Here is a 17,261-nt window from a genome sequence, read left to right as displayed (position 1 = left end):
AGTTCAGCATGCTAGCACAGTGGTTAACACAGTTGCTTCACAGCTCCAGGGTACCAGGTTCGATTCCGGCTTGGGTCACTGTCTGTGCGGAGTCTGCACATTCTCCCCATGTCTGCGGGGGTTTCCTCCGGGTGTTCCGGATTCCTCCCACAGTCCAAAGATGTGCGGGTTAGGTGTGATTGGCCCTGCTAAATTGCCCTTAGTGTTCAAAAAGGTTAAGTTGGGTTACGGGGATAGGGTGGTGGCGTGGGCTTGAGTAGGATGCTCTTTCCAAGGGTTGGTGCAGACTTGATGGGTCGATGGGCCGAACGGCCTCCTTCTGTACTGTAAATTCTATGATTCTATGAAAGCAACACTTACCTTTTGGAAGAAATGTAGCCCTCTTGGTATCCAACAGTACGTTCAGTCCTCCAGGGTTACACTGCAGTGGTAAGGAGATGTGTCACTTGTGGAACCTGTAGCGGTTTGGAGCCCAGCACCTTTGGTGCGTCGAGGATATCACCCTTCTGCAAATAACCTGGAAAAGTAGAAAACTAACCCACAGGCATCCTCCACCAAATATCTGAGTCACTGTGATATCCACAATCTCAAATTGTCATCGTGTCCCAAGCGCTCCCCATATACTGACTGGGTTAGATTAAGGGACTGAACCCCTGCTGTAACCTAGAAACGCCATTATCTGCGCTAAACACTTGAGCTGCAGGTTTTTCCATCGGCAACTGTGCCTCACCCTTACTCAGCTCTCCCCTCAATCTGGATGCAATGTCATTGCATGATGCAAGCTGTTAAACACTTAAAATTGCTCCCTAAAAAAAGGGAGCCTTTTAGTCTTCACTCACGATAGTAGAGGGAATCCCCATCATTCACTGAAAAATACACCAGAGGCTCGCCATTTATTTATTGCATTGAGCAACAGAGGGAAAGAATTTCTGCGACATCCACAAGTCTTCCATTTATACCTCCATGTTTTTGCACACAATACTTCAATACACGAGGACTGGGGACCCCAAAACTGAGTATGATTAATGTACAGAAACTGGGAATATCAGGAAAAAATATGACAATATATAAGCACTGAGAATACAGAGATAGAGAAGTATAATGTTTAAAGACCAGAATATATGGATTGAGGGCTTAAATGTACAAGAACCAGGATCAAACACTTTAACATGTAAGAGCTGGGGTTATCAGGATAGAGTGTAACAGCATTTGAAGAATTGAGTAGAGGGATAAAGGACTATTGCATTAAATGAAACAAGATGATGGTAGTGCAGCCCTTATGAAAGTTTTATACCAAAGTACCCAAGTGTGTAATGTCCTGGAACTGAGCTTCTGATATCAGCAGAGATTCTCCTGTGATTTACCACTTTAAAAAAAAAATTTAAGAGTACCCAATTCATTTTTTAAAAGGGGCAATTTAGCATGGCCAATCTACCTACCCTGCACATCTTTTGGATTGTGGGGGCGAAACCCCGGCAATCACGAGGAGGATGTGCAAACTCCATACGGACAGTGACCCAGAGCCGGTATTGAACTTGGGACTTTGGTGCTGTGAGGCAGCAGTGCGAACAACTGTGTCACCGTGCTGCCCCTATTTACTATATTTTTAGGTGAATTTGAGGAAATATAAAGAGCACAGTAGATTCTTAAGTTCCCACATTCCTCCATACTGGGGGCTGGTTTAGTTCAAATTGGCTGGACAGCTGGTTTATGATGCAGAGCAAGGCCAACTGCTTGATTTCAATTCCCGTACCAGCTGAGGTTATTCATGCCTTCTGAACCTTACCCCTCGCCTGAGGTGTCGGGATCCCCAGGTTAAATCACCACCAGTCAGCTCTCCCCATCATGGACTATGGCGACTTTATATATTTTACCTTGGGCGGGATTCTCCGTAGCCAGATGCCGAAATTGTGTTCGGCGACTAGACAGAAAATGGATTTTCACGCCGAAATCGGGGTCGGCGCCAATTTGACGCCAGTCTGCCCTGCTCCGCCCTCGCCAAACTGGCTTTATCGTGACGCATGACATTACAACATCATTGGCGCATCATCGGCTGGCCCATCCGCGATGCTCTGTCCCTGATGGGCGGGGTTCCCGACGGCGCAGGTCCACGTGTGGACACATTGGTCAGGAACTATGTCCAGCGCCACCACACTCGGTCGGGATCTGTGCCGCTGGTCGGGGGTGCTTCTGCGAGGGCTGTGGGGACTGGTAGGGGCTGGCCAGTGGGTGGCCAGTTGGTGGGCTGTGGGGTCGTGAATGGCGGGTTGGGTTCGCGCACGGTCGTTGCCATGTCGTCCGGTGTGACCGCTGCAGGTCACGATCTGCGGGCTTTTCATGCAAAGCTGGTGCTAGCCCCTCACCGGTACGGAATCAGTTAGAGGTTCACGCCAATTTGCCGGTCGTGAAATACCATGGGTCTCACGCTGGCGTCGGCACTTAGCCGCAGAAATGGAGAATCCAGTCCTTTGGGGACGATTCTCCAAAATGGAGACCAAGTGTTCGCGCTGTTGTGAACGCCGTCGCGTTTCACGATGTCGCGAAACGGGCCTGAGTACGATCGATTCTGTCCCCCACAGGAGGCCAGCACGGCACTGGAGCGGTTCACACCGTTCCAGCCTCCTTTTCCGGTGCCAAATGGGCGCCGCGCCGACCTGCGCATGCGCGGGGGACTTCTTCAGCGCGCCGGCCCCGGCTCAGCATGGCGTCGATGTTCAGGGGCCGGCCGCGCAATAAGGTAAGCCTGGCGGGGGAGAGGCCGGCCCGCCGATCGGTGGGCCCCGATCGCGGGCCAGACCCCATCGGAGGCCCCCCTCTGTGAAGGATCGCTGTTCCCCGCCCCACAGGCCGCCCCCCTGACCCTGCGCGCAGAGTTCCCGCTGGCAGTGACCCGGGGTGAACGGCGCGGCGGGACTCTGTCGTATCCGCGCGGTCGCTCAGCCCATCTGGGCAGGAGAATCGGCGGCCCCGTCAATTCCAGCGGCCCACGGCCGGCGCAGCATTAAACCCGCCGGAGCAAATGGCGCCGATTCTCCGCATCTTGGAGAATCGTGTGCCAGCGTCGGGGCGTCGTGGCGCGGTTGCGGCAATTCTCCAGCCCGGCGCAGGGCTCGGAGAATCGCCCCCTTTATATTTGTTTTAGAAGAGGGAAAGGGTGAGGACATGCAAGAAACCAAAAGAGGCTCTTAGATAAAAGCAAATTACAACAGATGCAAGATACTAGATGCTGGTTCTGGTGACGGTCATCCTTAACCTAAAATGTTAACTTTGTACCTCTCCACAGGTGCTGCCTGACCTGCTGCGCGTTTCCAGCACATTCTGTTTTTATTTTGTATTAGAGGTTCTTAGAGTCAAGCATTGTAGAACAGGCCAGATATCCCTGAGAAAGCAATGGCGTGCGTATGATGCTCACCACTGCAGTGCATAAATCAGTCAGCAATTCGTAATGAGTAAGAGATAACCAGTATGTTGCAAATCACTACAAATTGCTGGTCAATTTGTGCTGTTTCTCTTATGGCTCTTCAAAAATGGCATCTTCCCATGAGTTTCATGAAGTTGCTGCATTTGTAGTTCAATTGTCCCTAAAGCTCACCACAAAAACTTATGTTTAGTAATTAATAGCATAAGTAAGTTCCCTTTTCATGACAACAATAACTGTTAATGACTCCCAGCTAACCTCTCTTGCTCATAAAGCAAACTGTTATAAGTGTGGTGTCCCATTTCTTCAGATTACAACTTGTTTTAGAAAATTTTTATAATGTTACTTTTTCAATTTCTTGTTTTTCCTTTCTTTTCTTGCTCTATTAACCCAATCTTTCTTTCCCTCTCTTTATTTATTTTTCTGTGCTTGAATTTACCAATATTGGACCCACACAATGTAACTCGCCATCTTTTCCAGCTGGTCCTCTGTTTCATTACTAAAAACTTACACTTTATTGGTTGTGGAGATATACAGTTCATCCCATTGTTCACCAGGCACCAGTTATTTCACAATCTAGCCCAGGTATTTCTTCCCTTTACACAGACATCACTGCCTCAAGGTCAAGAAAGTTTTAATTAGATTTCTGTGAATGTCAGTGCCTCAAATGTTTGTGTAATCCCCAAGAGGCTATTGGAGAAATACTTCAACAGTTATTTTCCAGGCTACCTGTCTCCTGTGTATTCTGCAGGTTATTAGATACTGCACTCAACAAATCACCAATCAGGTAACGCACTCTTTTGAAATGTCCATCTCTCAATCAGATATCTGGAAATTGTCTTCAATACCTCCAAATAGCATCATTGTTCTTTTGGAGATGGTGTCCCTGATATCTGACTTGGGCCTGATGGCCTACACACTAGGACCTTAAAAGATGTAACTACAGAGATAGTGGATGCAATGTGTAATAACTCAGAGGAAAGCTACTGTAAACGAAGAAAGATTTATTTACATATTTACAATAGCCTGCGTAATGCAGCATCTGATTTCCGGAGCCCATACGGAAGATTTGTTGCCAATCGAATCGAAGGATTCCCAACTAGTCTCTTGCGAGTAACTTGGGACCCGGACCATGTACTACCGCTAAGGGAAGGCGGATTGGCTACTGTCCATATGTCACCAGCATCACGGCGGTCGCCACGATTTTTAACGATTACCTTGTCTTGGTATCCTACAAAGTCAGCGGCATAATCTCCATTCAAAGTCGTTGAAACGTTCAGAGGTCTACAATAGAGACGGCAGCCCCAGTATCCATCTCCATCGGCACTGTGTATCCATTAACCTGCAAAGACATCCGGATTGGCCCGACCCTCGGAGCTGAGACACAGTTCAATTGCATCAAACAGTCATCGTCATCCAGGGTGTCCACATACAAGGCCCAGGTCCGGGGCAACATTGGTGGTAGTCGCGGATGGCGGGTCCTGCACCATACCGGGCAACACTGACCCCCCACGAGCCCCTCAACTACAATGGCAGCAGGGCGACCGGCTCTCACCATCATCCTCGGGCAAGGTATCCCACTAGCCTGCGGCAGTGTTCGACAACCAAACTCTGCCATAAACCTGCCTTGGTGCTGCTCTGTCAGAGGAATTCAGGCCGGACCCGCACTCTCCCGTGACCGATATGGAATCCAAAAGGGAAGGCGGCCTAAACTATGCACACCATAATCAATGGCCTTTTACAGTCCCTGTACACCTTTCTCGCATGTTTGCAAGAGAGGAAAAGTTCAATGGCCCTCTTTAAATCCAACATAATTTCCAGTAACAGCTTCCTCTATGTGGCCGCATTATTGATACCACACAGGAGCCGGGCCCTCAACATTTCTGAGAGAGATGGCCTGAACTCACAGTACTCAGCTAAACGCTGCAGATGAGTTCAAATGTCTGTAACTGACTCACCAGCAGAACGTCTCGCCAAGTTAATCACATCTGTTGTCATGTGAGAGTACCTTTAAGAAATGAGTGTTTAAGAAATGTACCTTTAAGAAATGGAGCTGCTCATGTTACTGGAGTGATGTCAGAGTGTGGGTGGAGTTGAGCTCTACTTCTGCTTTTTAGTTTCAGTTTGAGAAAAAGCTTGGGTGTGTCTGTATTTTTCAGTGAGTTGCGTCTGAAGTAGAGCTGTACTGTTGATCTCTGTCATCCAAAGACTATCTATGTATCACTTGGTGAACCCAGAATTGTAAAATGTCTCAGTATTGAATGTAAACCTAATGTGCTCCTGTTTGAAGGTTTGTTAAGTCTTTTGGATGTTAAAATGACAGCTTACAGGGTGACTTAGTGTTGTAGTCTTTGGGGTTGTATTTGAATTAGTGGTTGCTCAGATGTTCACTGTTTGTTTTAAAAAGGTTAACTTGCGTTCATAGAATAAACATTGTTTTGTTTTAAAGAAATACCTGTCCATTTTCTGCTGTACCATACCTGTAGAGTGGGCCGTGTGCTCCCCATACCACAATCAATTAAAAGTTGTGGGTCAGTTGAACTCCATGATACACTTTGGGGTTCTCTAAACCCTGGCCCATAACACTGTGCATAATCACAGACGGCTTGGGGTCACAGTGGTCCCAGCCCATTGCTATCAGTTCATCAAAAGATTTGGAATCCGGTGCAGCTGAGTGCATCAAACCTTTGATGGTCCAAATGTCTGGCCCCGCAGGCAGTCAGGAGGATAGCGTTTTGTCGGTCTTCCCCCATTATTCCATTCACCTGGAAGAAGTATCACTTGCATTCTACATGTTGATTCCAATCCTCCAGACCTGCATCAAAGGTATCCAATTTTCCAAACAATGGCATTTTAAGCAATATGACGTACTGCTCCCGATAAACAAACTTTTGGCGGTTAGACGAGTCGACTGGCGAGTCCTGTGCTGCGGTTAATCCCCGTTGCCAGTATGACAACTCAGCGGAAAGCTATCATAAACAAAGAAGGATTCATTTGCATATTTACAATAGTTTGCTTAATGCAGCATCTCACTCCTAGTGCAATCCTATCTGGGAGGATTTGTTCCACTAGGCCCTGAGTTGGGCCTACCTTTGTATCTTGCTCATAATGAGCCCGAGGTGGTTGGCCTCCGCCCGCTATCTGGGGAGCTTGAATTCCACGAGTCCCCTGGGAAGATTGATTCCCCATGGTCCTCGTGGGGGTTATGACACATAGGACATTTTGGAGCAACTATTTAACATTATCGCATCAGTAACTAAAACTGAGAGCTTCACAACGTCTTAGTTGGTACAGCCACCACTTGGCGGAACACTAAGCCACGGGCACCAGACTATGGGGAGGCAGTGACGCAATGGTATTGCCATTGCATTCGTAATCCTGAGGGTCCAGGTTTGAATCCCGCCATGACAGACGGTGGAATTTGAAATTCGATTAAAAAATTGTTAAAATCTGGAATTAAAAGTTGAATGATGACCTTGAAACCATTGTCAATTGTTGTAAAAACTCATCTGGTTCACTAATGTCTTTTCGGGAAGGAAAGCTGCTGCTCCTTCCAGATCTGACCTCCATATGTCTCCAGATCCACAGCAATGTGGTTGACCCTTAAATGCCCTCAGGGATGGGCAATAAAGGCTGGCCTGGCCAGTGACGTCCACATCCCGTGAGCACATTTTTAACATTCCAAAGTTCTTTACTGGAGCAGCTTAAAGTAATATACCTAGCCTCCGCCCCTCTATACCTGGGAGGGTGGAAACCATTCAGGGTTCTGATCCTCATCATTAGTTTATAACTCCAGCTGGAGTGTGGATGTGTCAAAGGGAGGTCATGTCTGACAAATCTGTTAGAGTTCTTTGAGAAGGTAACAAGGAAGTTAGACAAAGGAAAACCAGTGGGCGTGATTGATTTAGATTTCCAGAAGGCCTTTGACAAGGTGCCGCATAGGAGACTGTTAAATAAGTTAAGAGCCCATGGTGTTAAGAGTAAGATCCTGGCATGGGTAGAGGATTGGCTGACTGGCAGAAGGCAGAGAGTGGGGACAAAGAGGTCTTTTTCAGGATGGCAGCCAGTGATTAGTGGTGTGCCTCAGGGGTCTGTGCTGGGACCACAACCTTTCACAATATACATTAATGATCTGGAAGAAGGTACTGAAGGTACCGTTGCTAAGTTTGCAGATGATACAAAGGTCTGGAGAAGGACAGTAAAAAGTCTTACAACAGCAGGTCAAAGTCCAACAGGTTTCATAGAATCATAGAATCATAGCATTTACAGTGCAGAAGGAGGCCATTCAGCCCATCGAGTCTGCACCGGCTCTTGGAAAGAGCACCCTACCCAAGGCCAACACCGCCACCCTATCCCCATAACCCAGTAACCCCACCCAACACTAAAGGCAATTTTGGATGCTAAGGGCAATTTATCATGGCCAATCCACCTAACCTGCACATCTTTGGACTGTGGGAGGAAACCGGAGCACCCGGAGGAAACCCACGCACACACGGGGAGGATGTGCAGACACCGCACAGACAGTGACCCAAGCTGGAATCGAACCTGGGACCCTGGAGCTGTGAAGCAATTGTGCTATCCACAAGGCTACCGTGCTGCCCCAAAGTTTGTTTCGAATAACTATCTTTCGGAACACTGCTCCTTCCTCAGGTGACTCAGGCTGCCTCATTCACCTGAGGTAGGAGCAGTGCTCTGAAAGCTAGTGATTCGAAACAAATCTGTTGGACTTTAACCTACTGTTGTAAGACTTCTTACTGTGCTCACCCCAGTCCAACGCCGGCATCTCCACATCATGTAGAAGGACAGTAAGTATTGAGGAAGCAGGGGGACTGCAGAAGGATTTGGACAGGCTGGAGAGTTGGCAATGAAGTGGCAGATGGAATACAATGTGGAAAAGTGTGAGGTTATGCATTTTGGTAGGAAGAATGGAGGCATAGACTATTTTCTCAATGGGGAAATGCTTAGGAAATCCGAAGCACAAAGGGACTTGGGAGTCCTTGTTCACGATTCTCTTAAGGTTAATGTGCATGGTGGCATGGCAGCGCAGTGGGAAGCAAGGTTGCTTCACAGTGCCAGAGTCCCAGGTTCAATTCCTGCTTGGGTCATTGTCTGTGCGGAATCTGCACGTTCTCCCCGTGTCTGTGTGGGTTTCCCTCAGGTGCTCCGGTTTCCTCCCACAAATCCTGAAAGACGTGCTGTTAGGTAATTTGGGCATTCTGAATTCTCCCTCTGTGTACCCGAACAGGCACCGGAATGTGGTGACTGGGGGATTTCCACAGTAACTTCATTACAGTGTTAATGTAAACCTACTTGTGACAATAAAGATTATTATTAAAAGGTTCAGTCGGCAGTTAGGAAGGCAAATGATAATCTTTATTGTCACAAGTAGGCTTACATGAACACTGCAATTAAGTTACTGTGAAAAGCCCCTCGTCGCCATATTCCGTCGCCTGTTCGGGTACATAGAGGGAGAATTCAGAATTTGCAGCAGCACTTCTTTCGGGACTTGTGGGAGGAAACCGGAGTCCCCGGAGGAAACCCACGCAGACACAGAGAGAACATGCAGATTCCGCACAAACAAGCACAAAGTGACCCAAGCTGGGGATCGAACCTGGGACCTGATGTGTTGGGTAGGCTGGGTCGAGGTGGACTGCACTTGATGCAGTGTAGCGAGAGACAGACCTGCAACACTTGATAAAATGCAAAACGATTTTATTCAACATCCAAACTATTATACATGTTCAATTGTGGGTCGACACTATTCTGACTTGACTGGAGACCTGACACTAGCCTGACCAGACTAACTTAGCTATCACATGGTGAAGGCACTGGCTAGCTCACGAGCTCTGACTGTCTCAGAGGCTGGGTCCCGAGAGAGCGGGAAAACTGGTGCCCTCTGGCTTTATAGTGGTTGTGTCCTGTTTGGTGATTTGGCTGCTCTGTTCTGTGTGCTTACTCATCGTGTGTGTCAATCACTGCCTGTCTGCACTCCATTGTATACATAGATGTATATTAGGACTTCTCCCCTCCTTTTTTTTTTGTTCTGTATTGTGTGTGTTGAGATAATAAATATTAAGGTGCATGTGCGTGTGGATGTGTATATGTGCGTGACTATATACACAATGTGCTAAAATGACCTTATGTACACAGGAAGCTGTCGATAGTGCAGATATAGGGCAGATGAAACGGTAACAACGATATTTACAAAAGTCAAAACGATAAGGTAACACAGTTGTGCAAAAGTTCAGTCTATAACTTTAGTCTCTGCGGCGGGTGACGAATTCTGGTGGACCGCCTCAAGGGTGGATCAGGGGCCGCCTGCACTTGGGTAGGCGGGACCGCCGCCAATGCGGTGGTCGCAGAGGTTGTCAGGATTGCTGGTAGATCGGTGGCCTTGTGGTAGGGCAAGTCCGGAGGAAGCATTGTGTGAGGCGAGACATCATGGTTAGGTGGCGGGCATGGAACTCTGCGCAGTGCCCGTCTGTTGCGTCGTAGGAAGAAGCCATCAGCCATGCGGACGAGGAACGATCTTGGGGCCACTTGCTTGACCACCACAACTATGGCGGACCAGCCGCTGTCAGGCAACTGCACCCGAACACGATCAGTTGGGACCAGCTCGGGGGGATCCGTGGCATGCGCGTCGTATGCTGATTTCTGTTGGGCCCGAGACTGCAGCATCTTTTGTATGACCGTGAGGTGGTCAAGGTCTGGAACATGGATGGCTGGAACCGTGGTTCGCAGAGTGCGATTCATCAGCATCTGCGCGGGTGACAACCCAGTGGACAGTGGGGATGCTCTGTATGCCAGCAGCGCCAGGTTGAAGTCGGAGCCTGAGTCTGCAGCCTTGCATAGTAATCTCTTGACGATATGGACCCCTTTTTCAGCCTTCCTGTTTGACTGTGGGTAGTGGGGGCTGGAGGTTACGTGACGAAAGTTGTATAGGCGGGCAAAATCAGACCATTCCTGGCTGTAAAAACAGGGACCGTTTCACTCATCACCGTGAGCGGTATCCCATGCCTGGCAAATGTTTCTTTGCATGCTTTAATCACCGCCTTCAACGTGAGGTCGGACAGTTTCAGCACTTCAGGGTAATTGGAGAAGTAGTCGACCAGGAGGACATAGTCATGCCCCTTGGCATGGAAAAGGTCGACACCGACTTTGGGCCATGGGGAGGTCACTATCTCATGTTGCTGCAGAGTTTCTTTGGGTTGAGCTGGCTGAAATTTCTGACATGTGGGGCAGTTGAGGACCGTGTTGGCAACGTCCTGGCTGATGCCCGGCCGATAGACTGCCTCTCGAGCTCGCGTCGCCACTTCTCGACCCCCAGGTGACCCTCATGGAGTTGGCCGAGCACCATAGCTCACATGCTCTGCGGAATCACAATCCTATCGACCTTCATGAGGATGCCGTCCACCACCGTCAGATCGTCCTTGACGTTGTAAAACTGGGGACACTGTCCCTTCTGCCAGCCATTCGTGAGGTGCTGCATCACACGGGGTAGCAGAGGATCCTTGGCCATTTTCTCACGAATTTGGATGACCCTCTCATCAGTGGCCGGAAGGTTGGAGGCACACAATTGCACCTGCGCATCGATTTGGCAGACAAAGTCAGTTTGTTCACACGGTGTGGTGATAGACCTGGAAAGGGCATCTGCAACAATGAGTTCTTTGCCTGGCGTGTAGACAAGTTCAAAGTCATTACGGCATAGCTTGAGAAGGATTCATTGTAACCGAGGCGTCATGTCATTCAAATCCTTCTGGATTATGTGGACTAGTGGCCTGTGGTCCGTCTCAACCGTGAACTTTGGGAGGCATTACACATAGTCGTGAAATTTGTCGATTCCCGTTAGGAGGCCCAGGCATTCCTTCTCTATCTGAGCGTACCATTGCTCATTGGGCGTCATGGCTCTGGAGGCATACACAACTGGGGCCCATGAGGAGTCATCCCATTGGAGGAGCATCACCCCAATACCGTCCTGGCTCGCGTCAGTGGATATTTTGGTCTCTTTGGTAGGGTCGAAGAACGTCAGAACTGGGGCTGTGGTGAGTTTTGCCCTCAGCTCACGCCATTCGTTCTCATGAGCGGGCAGCCACTGGAATTCCGTCGACTTTTTGACGAGATGGCAGAGGGCTGTGGTGTGTGCCGCCATGTTGGGAATGAACTTCCCGAGGAAGTTGACCATCCCTTGGCTCTGTTGAGTCGGAGGCCATGCTCATGGATTCTGTGGAATACCTGCTTGAGGCGATCGATGTGTTCTTGAGGAGTTGTGGACCAGATTATGACATCGTCAACATACACGCGCACACACTCGATACCCTCCATCATCTGTTCCATGCGGTGAAATACCTCTGAGGCAGAGATGATGCCAAAAGGCATCTGGTCATAGCAGTAGCGACCGAATGGGGTATGGAATGTGCACAGCTTGCGACTGGATGATTCCAGCTGTATTTGCCAGAACCCCTTGGAGGCGTCCAGCTTCATAAAGCGTTTGGCATGAGCCATCTCGCTGATCAACTCCTCTCGTTTTGGTATCGGGTAATGTTCCCTCATGATGTTGCGGTTTAAATCCTTGGGGTCGATGCAGATTCGAAGCTCCCCTGACGGTTTATTGACGCAGACCATGGAGCTGACCCAGTCCGTGGGTTCTGTGACCTTTGATATGATGACCTGGTACTGGAGGTCCAATAACTGCTGCTTGAGGCGGTTCTTCAGGGGTGCCGGCACCCGACGTGGTGCGTGGATCACAGGGGTGGCGTTTGGTTTGAGCAGGATTTTGTATCGGTATGGGAGTGTGCCCATTCCGTCGAACACGCTGTGGTACTGCGTGATGATGTCATCAATTTCAGCCTGGAAGTTCTCATCAGGTGAGGCCGTCGCCTGTGAGGATGACATGGTGTGGACTCGCTGAACCAAGTTCAGGAGTTTGCAGGCCCGAGCACCGAGCAGGAATGCTCTGTCAGGTACTACGATCTCAAATCGCAGTGCCGCTTTGAATGACTTATTGGAAACTCCGAGTTGGCATGAGCCACTGGCAGCTATGGCATTGGCATTGTAGTCAAGGAGCTGGCAGGCCGGTGGAAGAATACTTGGTCTGACGCGGATGGTGTCGAGATCGGATTTGGAGATGAGGTTTGCCGATGCGCCGGTGTCCAGTTTGAACCGGATGCGAGCCTTGTTGACTGTGAGGACAGCACACCATTCATCGTCGGGATCCACGCTGAGGATCGGGAGGTGGATTTGGATTGGATTTGTTTATTGTCACGTGTACCGAGGTACAGTGAAAAGTATTTTTCTGCGAGCAGCTCAACAGATCATTAAGTATATGAGAAGAAAAGGGAATAAAAGAAAATACATAATAGGGCAACACAACATTTACAATGTAACTACATAAGCACTGGCATCGGTTGAAGCATACAGGGTGTAGTGTTAATGAAATCAGTCCATAAGAGGGTCATTTAGGAGTCTGGTGACAGTGGGGAAGAAGCTGTTTTTGAGTCTGTTCGTGCGTGTTCTCAGACTTCTGTACCTCCTGCCTGATGGAAGAAGTTGGAAGAGTGAGTAAGCCGGGTGGGAGGGATCTTTGATTATACTGCCCGCTTTCCCCAGGCAGCGGGAGGTGTAGATGGAGTCAATGGATGGGAGGCAGGTTCGTGTGATGGACTGGGCGGTGTTCACGACTCTCTGAAGTTTCTTGCGGTCCTGGGCCGAGCAGTTGCCATACCAGGCTGTGATGCAGCCTGATAGGATGCTTTCTATGGTGCGTCACTGTCTTGTAGAAAGACAGCGCATGCTTCGTGATGATGCCCACCCGGTATGGAGATTTGAGGCATGCAGCATCAGGATCTGTTGAGCTGTCGGGGTCGGAGTCTGGCATGGCCTGCTGTATTGAACGGACACTTCTGCACCACGGCTGGGATCGCTGGATGCTGGGCAGTGGAGCAGATCTGCAAAGGGCTGTGTAGTGGCCAAGCTTGCCACACTGTAGACACCGTCGTGATTTTGCCGGACATTGCTGCTTTAAATGGGTGGAGCCACAATTTGGACACGTTATGATGTTATGGCATTCCGTGCGCCATCGCGCTTGCGCAGTGCGGTCGAACGACATATGCACCTGCGCAGTCTGGTCGTCGGTCTCGCTGTCCCCTCGGTCATGGCGCGCAAGCGCAGGGGCCCGGGAAAAGCGCGCGGAATGGCCACTCTCGTTGATACTTAGGCCCTGCATTTGTGTGATGGCCTGCACCCGTTCCACCTCGTGGGAGGTTAGCTTTGCCGTTTCTGACTTCCGGTTGCGGTGATGCACTGCTAAGCCGCACGTTTCGGCAGCTCCCGTTCTAACGGACTTTTGGGCTCTTATCGGGAGCCCCAACGGAATTCTTTTTTCGACCTAACCCAGTGTGGGGTGACGAAGGAAGGAGTCCCCCCGGGTGTATATGGAAAGGAGCGGCGGTAGTGGCCAGATTGCGAAGGATCCTTTGGAGCAGCGGCAGAGAAGAGAAGGGAGAAGCAAGATGGCGGCGGATGGAGCCCAGATGGTATGGGGCCCGGACCAGCAGGAGTTTCTCCGACGATGTGTGGAGGAGCTCAAGAAAGAGGTGCTGGCGCCGATGCTACTGGCAATCGAGGGACTGAAGGAAACACAAATGGTCCAGGCGATGGAGCTCTGTGGAGTGAAGGCAAAGGCAGCCGAGAATGAAGATGAGATACAGGGCCTGGTGGTAAAAACGGAGACACACGAGGCACTACACAAGAGGTGCATAGAAAGGCTGGAAGCCCTGGAGAACAGCTCGAGGAGGAAAAACCTACGGATTCTAGGTCTCCCCGAAGGAGCAGAGGCAGCTGATGTTCGGGCTTATGTGAGCATGATGCTCCACACGCTAATGGGAGCTGAGGCCCCAACCGGCCCCCTGGAAGTGGAGGGAGCGTACCGGGTCCTCGTGAGAAGACCAAAGGCAGGTAAAACACCAAGAGTAATAATGGTGAAATTCCATCGCTACACGGACAGAGAGATGGTCCTGAGCTGGGCCAAGAAGGCATGGAGTAGCAAATGGGAGAATGCGGTGATACGTGTGTATCAGGACTGGAGTGCGGAGGTGGCGAGCTTTAACCGGGCGAAGGCGGTGCTCCATAGGAAGAAAATAAAATTTGGGATGCTGCAGCCGGCGCGATTGTGGGTCACGCATCAGGGCAAGCACCACTACTTCGAGACGGCGGATGAGGCATGGACCTTCATCCAAGAAGAGAAACTGAACTAGATTTGAGAGTTTGATGTTTGGAGAGAAGCAGCGAGGTGGTGGTACAGGAATGTAAAGTGGGGAAAGGGGAGAGCTATTGTACAGCAATGTTGGACGGGGAATTTCTCTCTCCCCGTTGGGGGGACACGAAAAAATGTGGGCGCCGGTGGAAAAAGGGACAGGGAAGGGGAATGAGGGAACTGCGCCATAGGGGGCAGGGCCGAGAGGAAAGCGCGGGTATTTTCCCGCGCTATGGAAATTATAGCGGGAAAACGGGCGCAGGAAGGAAGGGAGCCCCACACGCAGGGAGGTCAAAGAGTGAATGGGGGAAGCCGAGGTCAGCCAGAGTTAGCTGACTTCCGGAAGCAATATGGGGGGGAGTAACCAAGTTAGAGGGGGATCTAGCGGGGGGGGGGATTAACTGGGTTGCTGCTGCTGAGGGCAAGGGGGAGCTGGTAAGAGATGAGGTGATCGGGGCGGGAAGGTGCTGCCTGAGGGACAGACGGGTGCGCGGGACCTGGATGAGGAGATGGCCTAAAAAAGGGGATGGCTAGTCGACGAGGGGGGGGTGGGGGGTGAATGGCCCCCCAATCCGGCTGATCACGTGGAATGTGAAAGGCTTAAACGGGCCGATTAAGAGGGCACGGGTGTTTGCGCACTTAAAGAGACTGAAGGCGGACGTAGTCATGCTCCAGGAGACGCACCTGAAGGTGGCGGATCAGGTTAGACTAAGAAAAGGATGGGTGGGACAGGTATTCCACTCAGGGTTGGACACGAAAAACAGAGGGGTGGCAATATTGGTGGGGAAACGTATATCATTCGAGGCTAAGAATATAGTGGTGGACAGTGGGGGAAGAGTGATGGCGAGTGGCAGACTGCAGGGATGGGCGGTTGTGCTGGTGAACGTATATGCCCCGAACTGGGATGACGCGGGATTCATGAAGCAAATGCTGGGACGTATCCCGGACCTGGAGGTGGGAAATTTGGTAATGGGGGGGATTTTAACACAGTGCTGGATCCAGGGCTAGACCGGTCCAGATCCAGGACCGGGAGAAGGCCGGCAGCGGCCAAAGTGCTTAAGGGATTTATGGAACAAATGGGGGGAGTGGATCCGTGGAGATTCGCCAGGCCGATGGCTAAAGAGTTCTCTTTCTTCTCCCACGTCCATAAGGTATATTCCCGGATAGACTTTTTCGTTTTGGGAAGGGCACTGATCCCGAAAGTGGCAGGAACGGAGTACTCGGCCATAGTCATTTCAGACCATGCCCCGCATTGGGTGGATCTGGAACTAGGAAAGGAAAGGGAGCAGCGCCCACTCTGGCGACTAGATATGGGACTACTGGCGGACGAGGGGGTCTGCGGAAGGGTGAGGGGGTGTATTGAGCGATACCTGGAGGTCAACGACGATGGGGAGGTCCAGGTGGGGGTAGTATGGGAAGCGCTGAAGGCGGTGGTTAGAGGAGAGCTGATCTCCATCAGAGCCCACAAGGGGAAACAAGAGGGCAAAGAAAGAGAGAGATTAGTGGGGGAAATTTTGAGGGTGGATAAAAAATATGCGGAGGCCCCAGACGAAGGGCTATACAGAGAAAGATGAAGACTACAGATGGAGTTTGACCTGCTGACCACGGGAAAGGCAGAGGCACAGTGGAGGAAGGCACAGGGGATGCAATATGAGTATGGGGAAAAGGCGAGCCGGCAGTTGGCCCATCAACTTCGGAAGAGGATGGCGGCGAGAGAGATCGGGGGAGTAAGGGACGAAACGGGAAATATGGAGCAGAGAGCAGGGAAAGTGAGCGAGGTGTTCAAGACCTTTTATGAGAGGCTATATAAGTCCCAACCCCCGGGGGCAAAAGAAGGAATGTTACACTTTCTGGACCAGCTAAGGTTCCCGAAGGTGAAGGGGCAGGAGGTGGCAGGTCTGGGGGCGCCAATCGAGGTGGATGAGGTGATTAAAGGACTGGGGAACATGCAGGCAGGGAAGGCCTCGGGACCAGACGGGTTTCCGGTGGAATTCTACAGGAAGTATATGGATCTGTTGGCCCCGCTCTTGGTGAGAACCTTTAATGAGGCTAAGGAAAGGGGGATGCTACCCCCGCCAATGTCGGAGGCGACGATATCGCTCATCCTGAAGCGAGATAAAGACCCGCTGCAATGCGGGCCATACAGGCCTATCTCACTCCTAAATGTAGATGCCAAACTGCTGGCAAAAGTGATGGCGACAAGGATAGAGGATTGCATCCCAGGGGGGGTGCATGACGATCAGACAGGGTTTGTAAAGGGGAGACAACTGAATGTTAATGTACGAAGGTTGCTGGGGGTGATGATGACGCCCCCACCGGAGGGGGAGGCAGAGATAGTGGCGGCGATGGATGCAGAGAAGGCATTCGATAGGGTGGAGTGGGACTACCTGTGGGAAGTGCTGAAGAGGTTTGGGTTCGGTGAGAGGTTTATTAGATGGGTCAGACTCTTATATGGGGCCCCGATGGCAGGCGTAGTCACAAACCGGCAAAGATCGGGGTATTTTCGGCTACATAGGGGTACAAGACAAGGGTGTCCACTGTCCCCGTTACTGTTTGCGTTGGCAATTGAACCACTGGCCATAGCGCTGAGGG

General features: G+C 50.6%; 1 protein-coding gene and 1 long non-coding RNA gene across 3 annotated transcripts in view; one reads left to right on the top strand and one right to left on the bottom strand.

The window, feature by feature from the left end:
- LOC140398427 (anion exchange protein 2-like) overlaps positions 1-547 on the bottom strand; it is a 131,745-nt gene extending 131,198 nt beyond the window's left edge. Inside the window, exon 1 of one of the 2 annotated variants that reach the window (XM_072487103.1) lies at positions 361-547. The gene's annotated coding sequence lies outside the window, so the exon portion shown is untranslated. The remainder of the gene's footprint in view (positions 1-360) is intronic. The other variant, XM_072487104.1, reaches the window with a different exon arrangement.
- The window catches only part of LOC140398430 (uncharacterized), a 202,117-nt gene that overhangs the window by 124,962 nt on the left and 59,894 nt on the right, over positions 1-17,261 (top strand). The gene's annotated exons all lie outside the window — the stretch shown is intronic.

Source organism: Scyliorhinus torazame, chromosome 21 (assembly GCF_047496885.1).
Source record: "Scyliorhinus torazame isolate Kashiwa2021f chromosome 21, sScyTor2.1, whole genome shotgun sequence".
In the NCBI taxonomy this organism is placed as follows: domain Eukaryota; kingdom Metazoa; phylum Chordata; class Chondrichthyes; order Carcharhiniformes; family Scyliorhinidae; genus Scyliorhinus; species Scyliorhinus torazame.
This window is presented reverse-complemented; position numbering and strand designations above follow the sequence as displayed.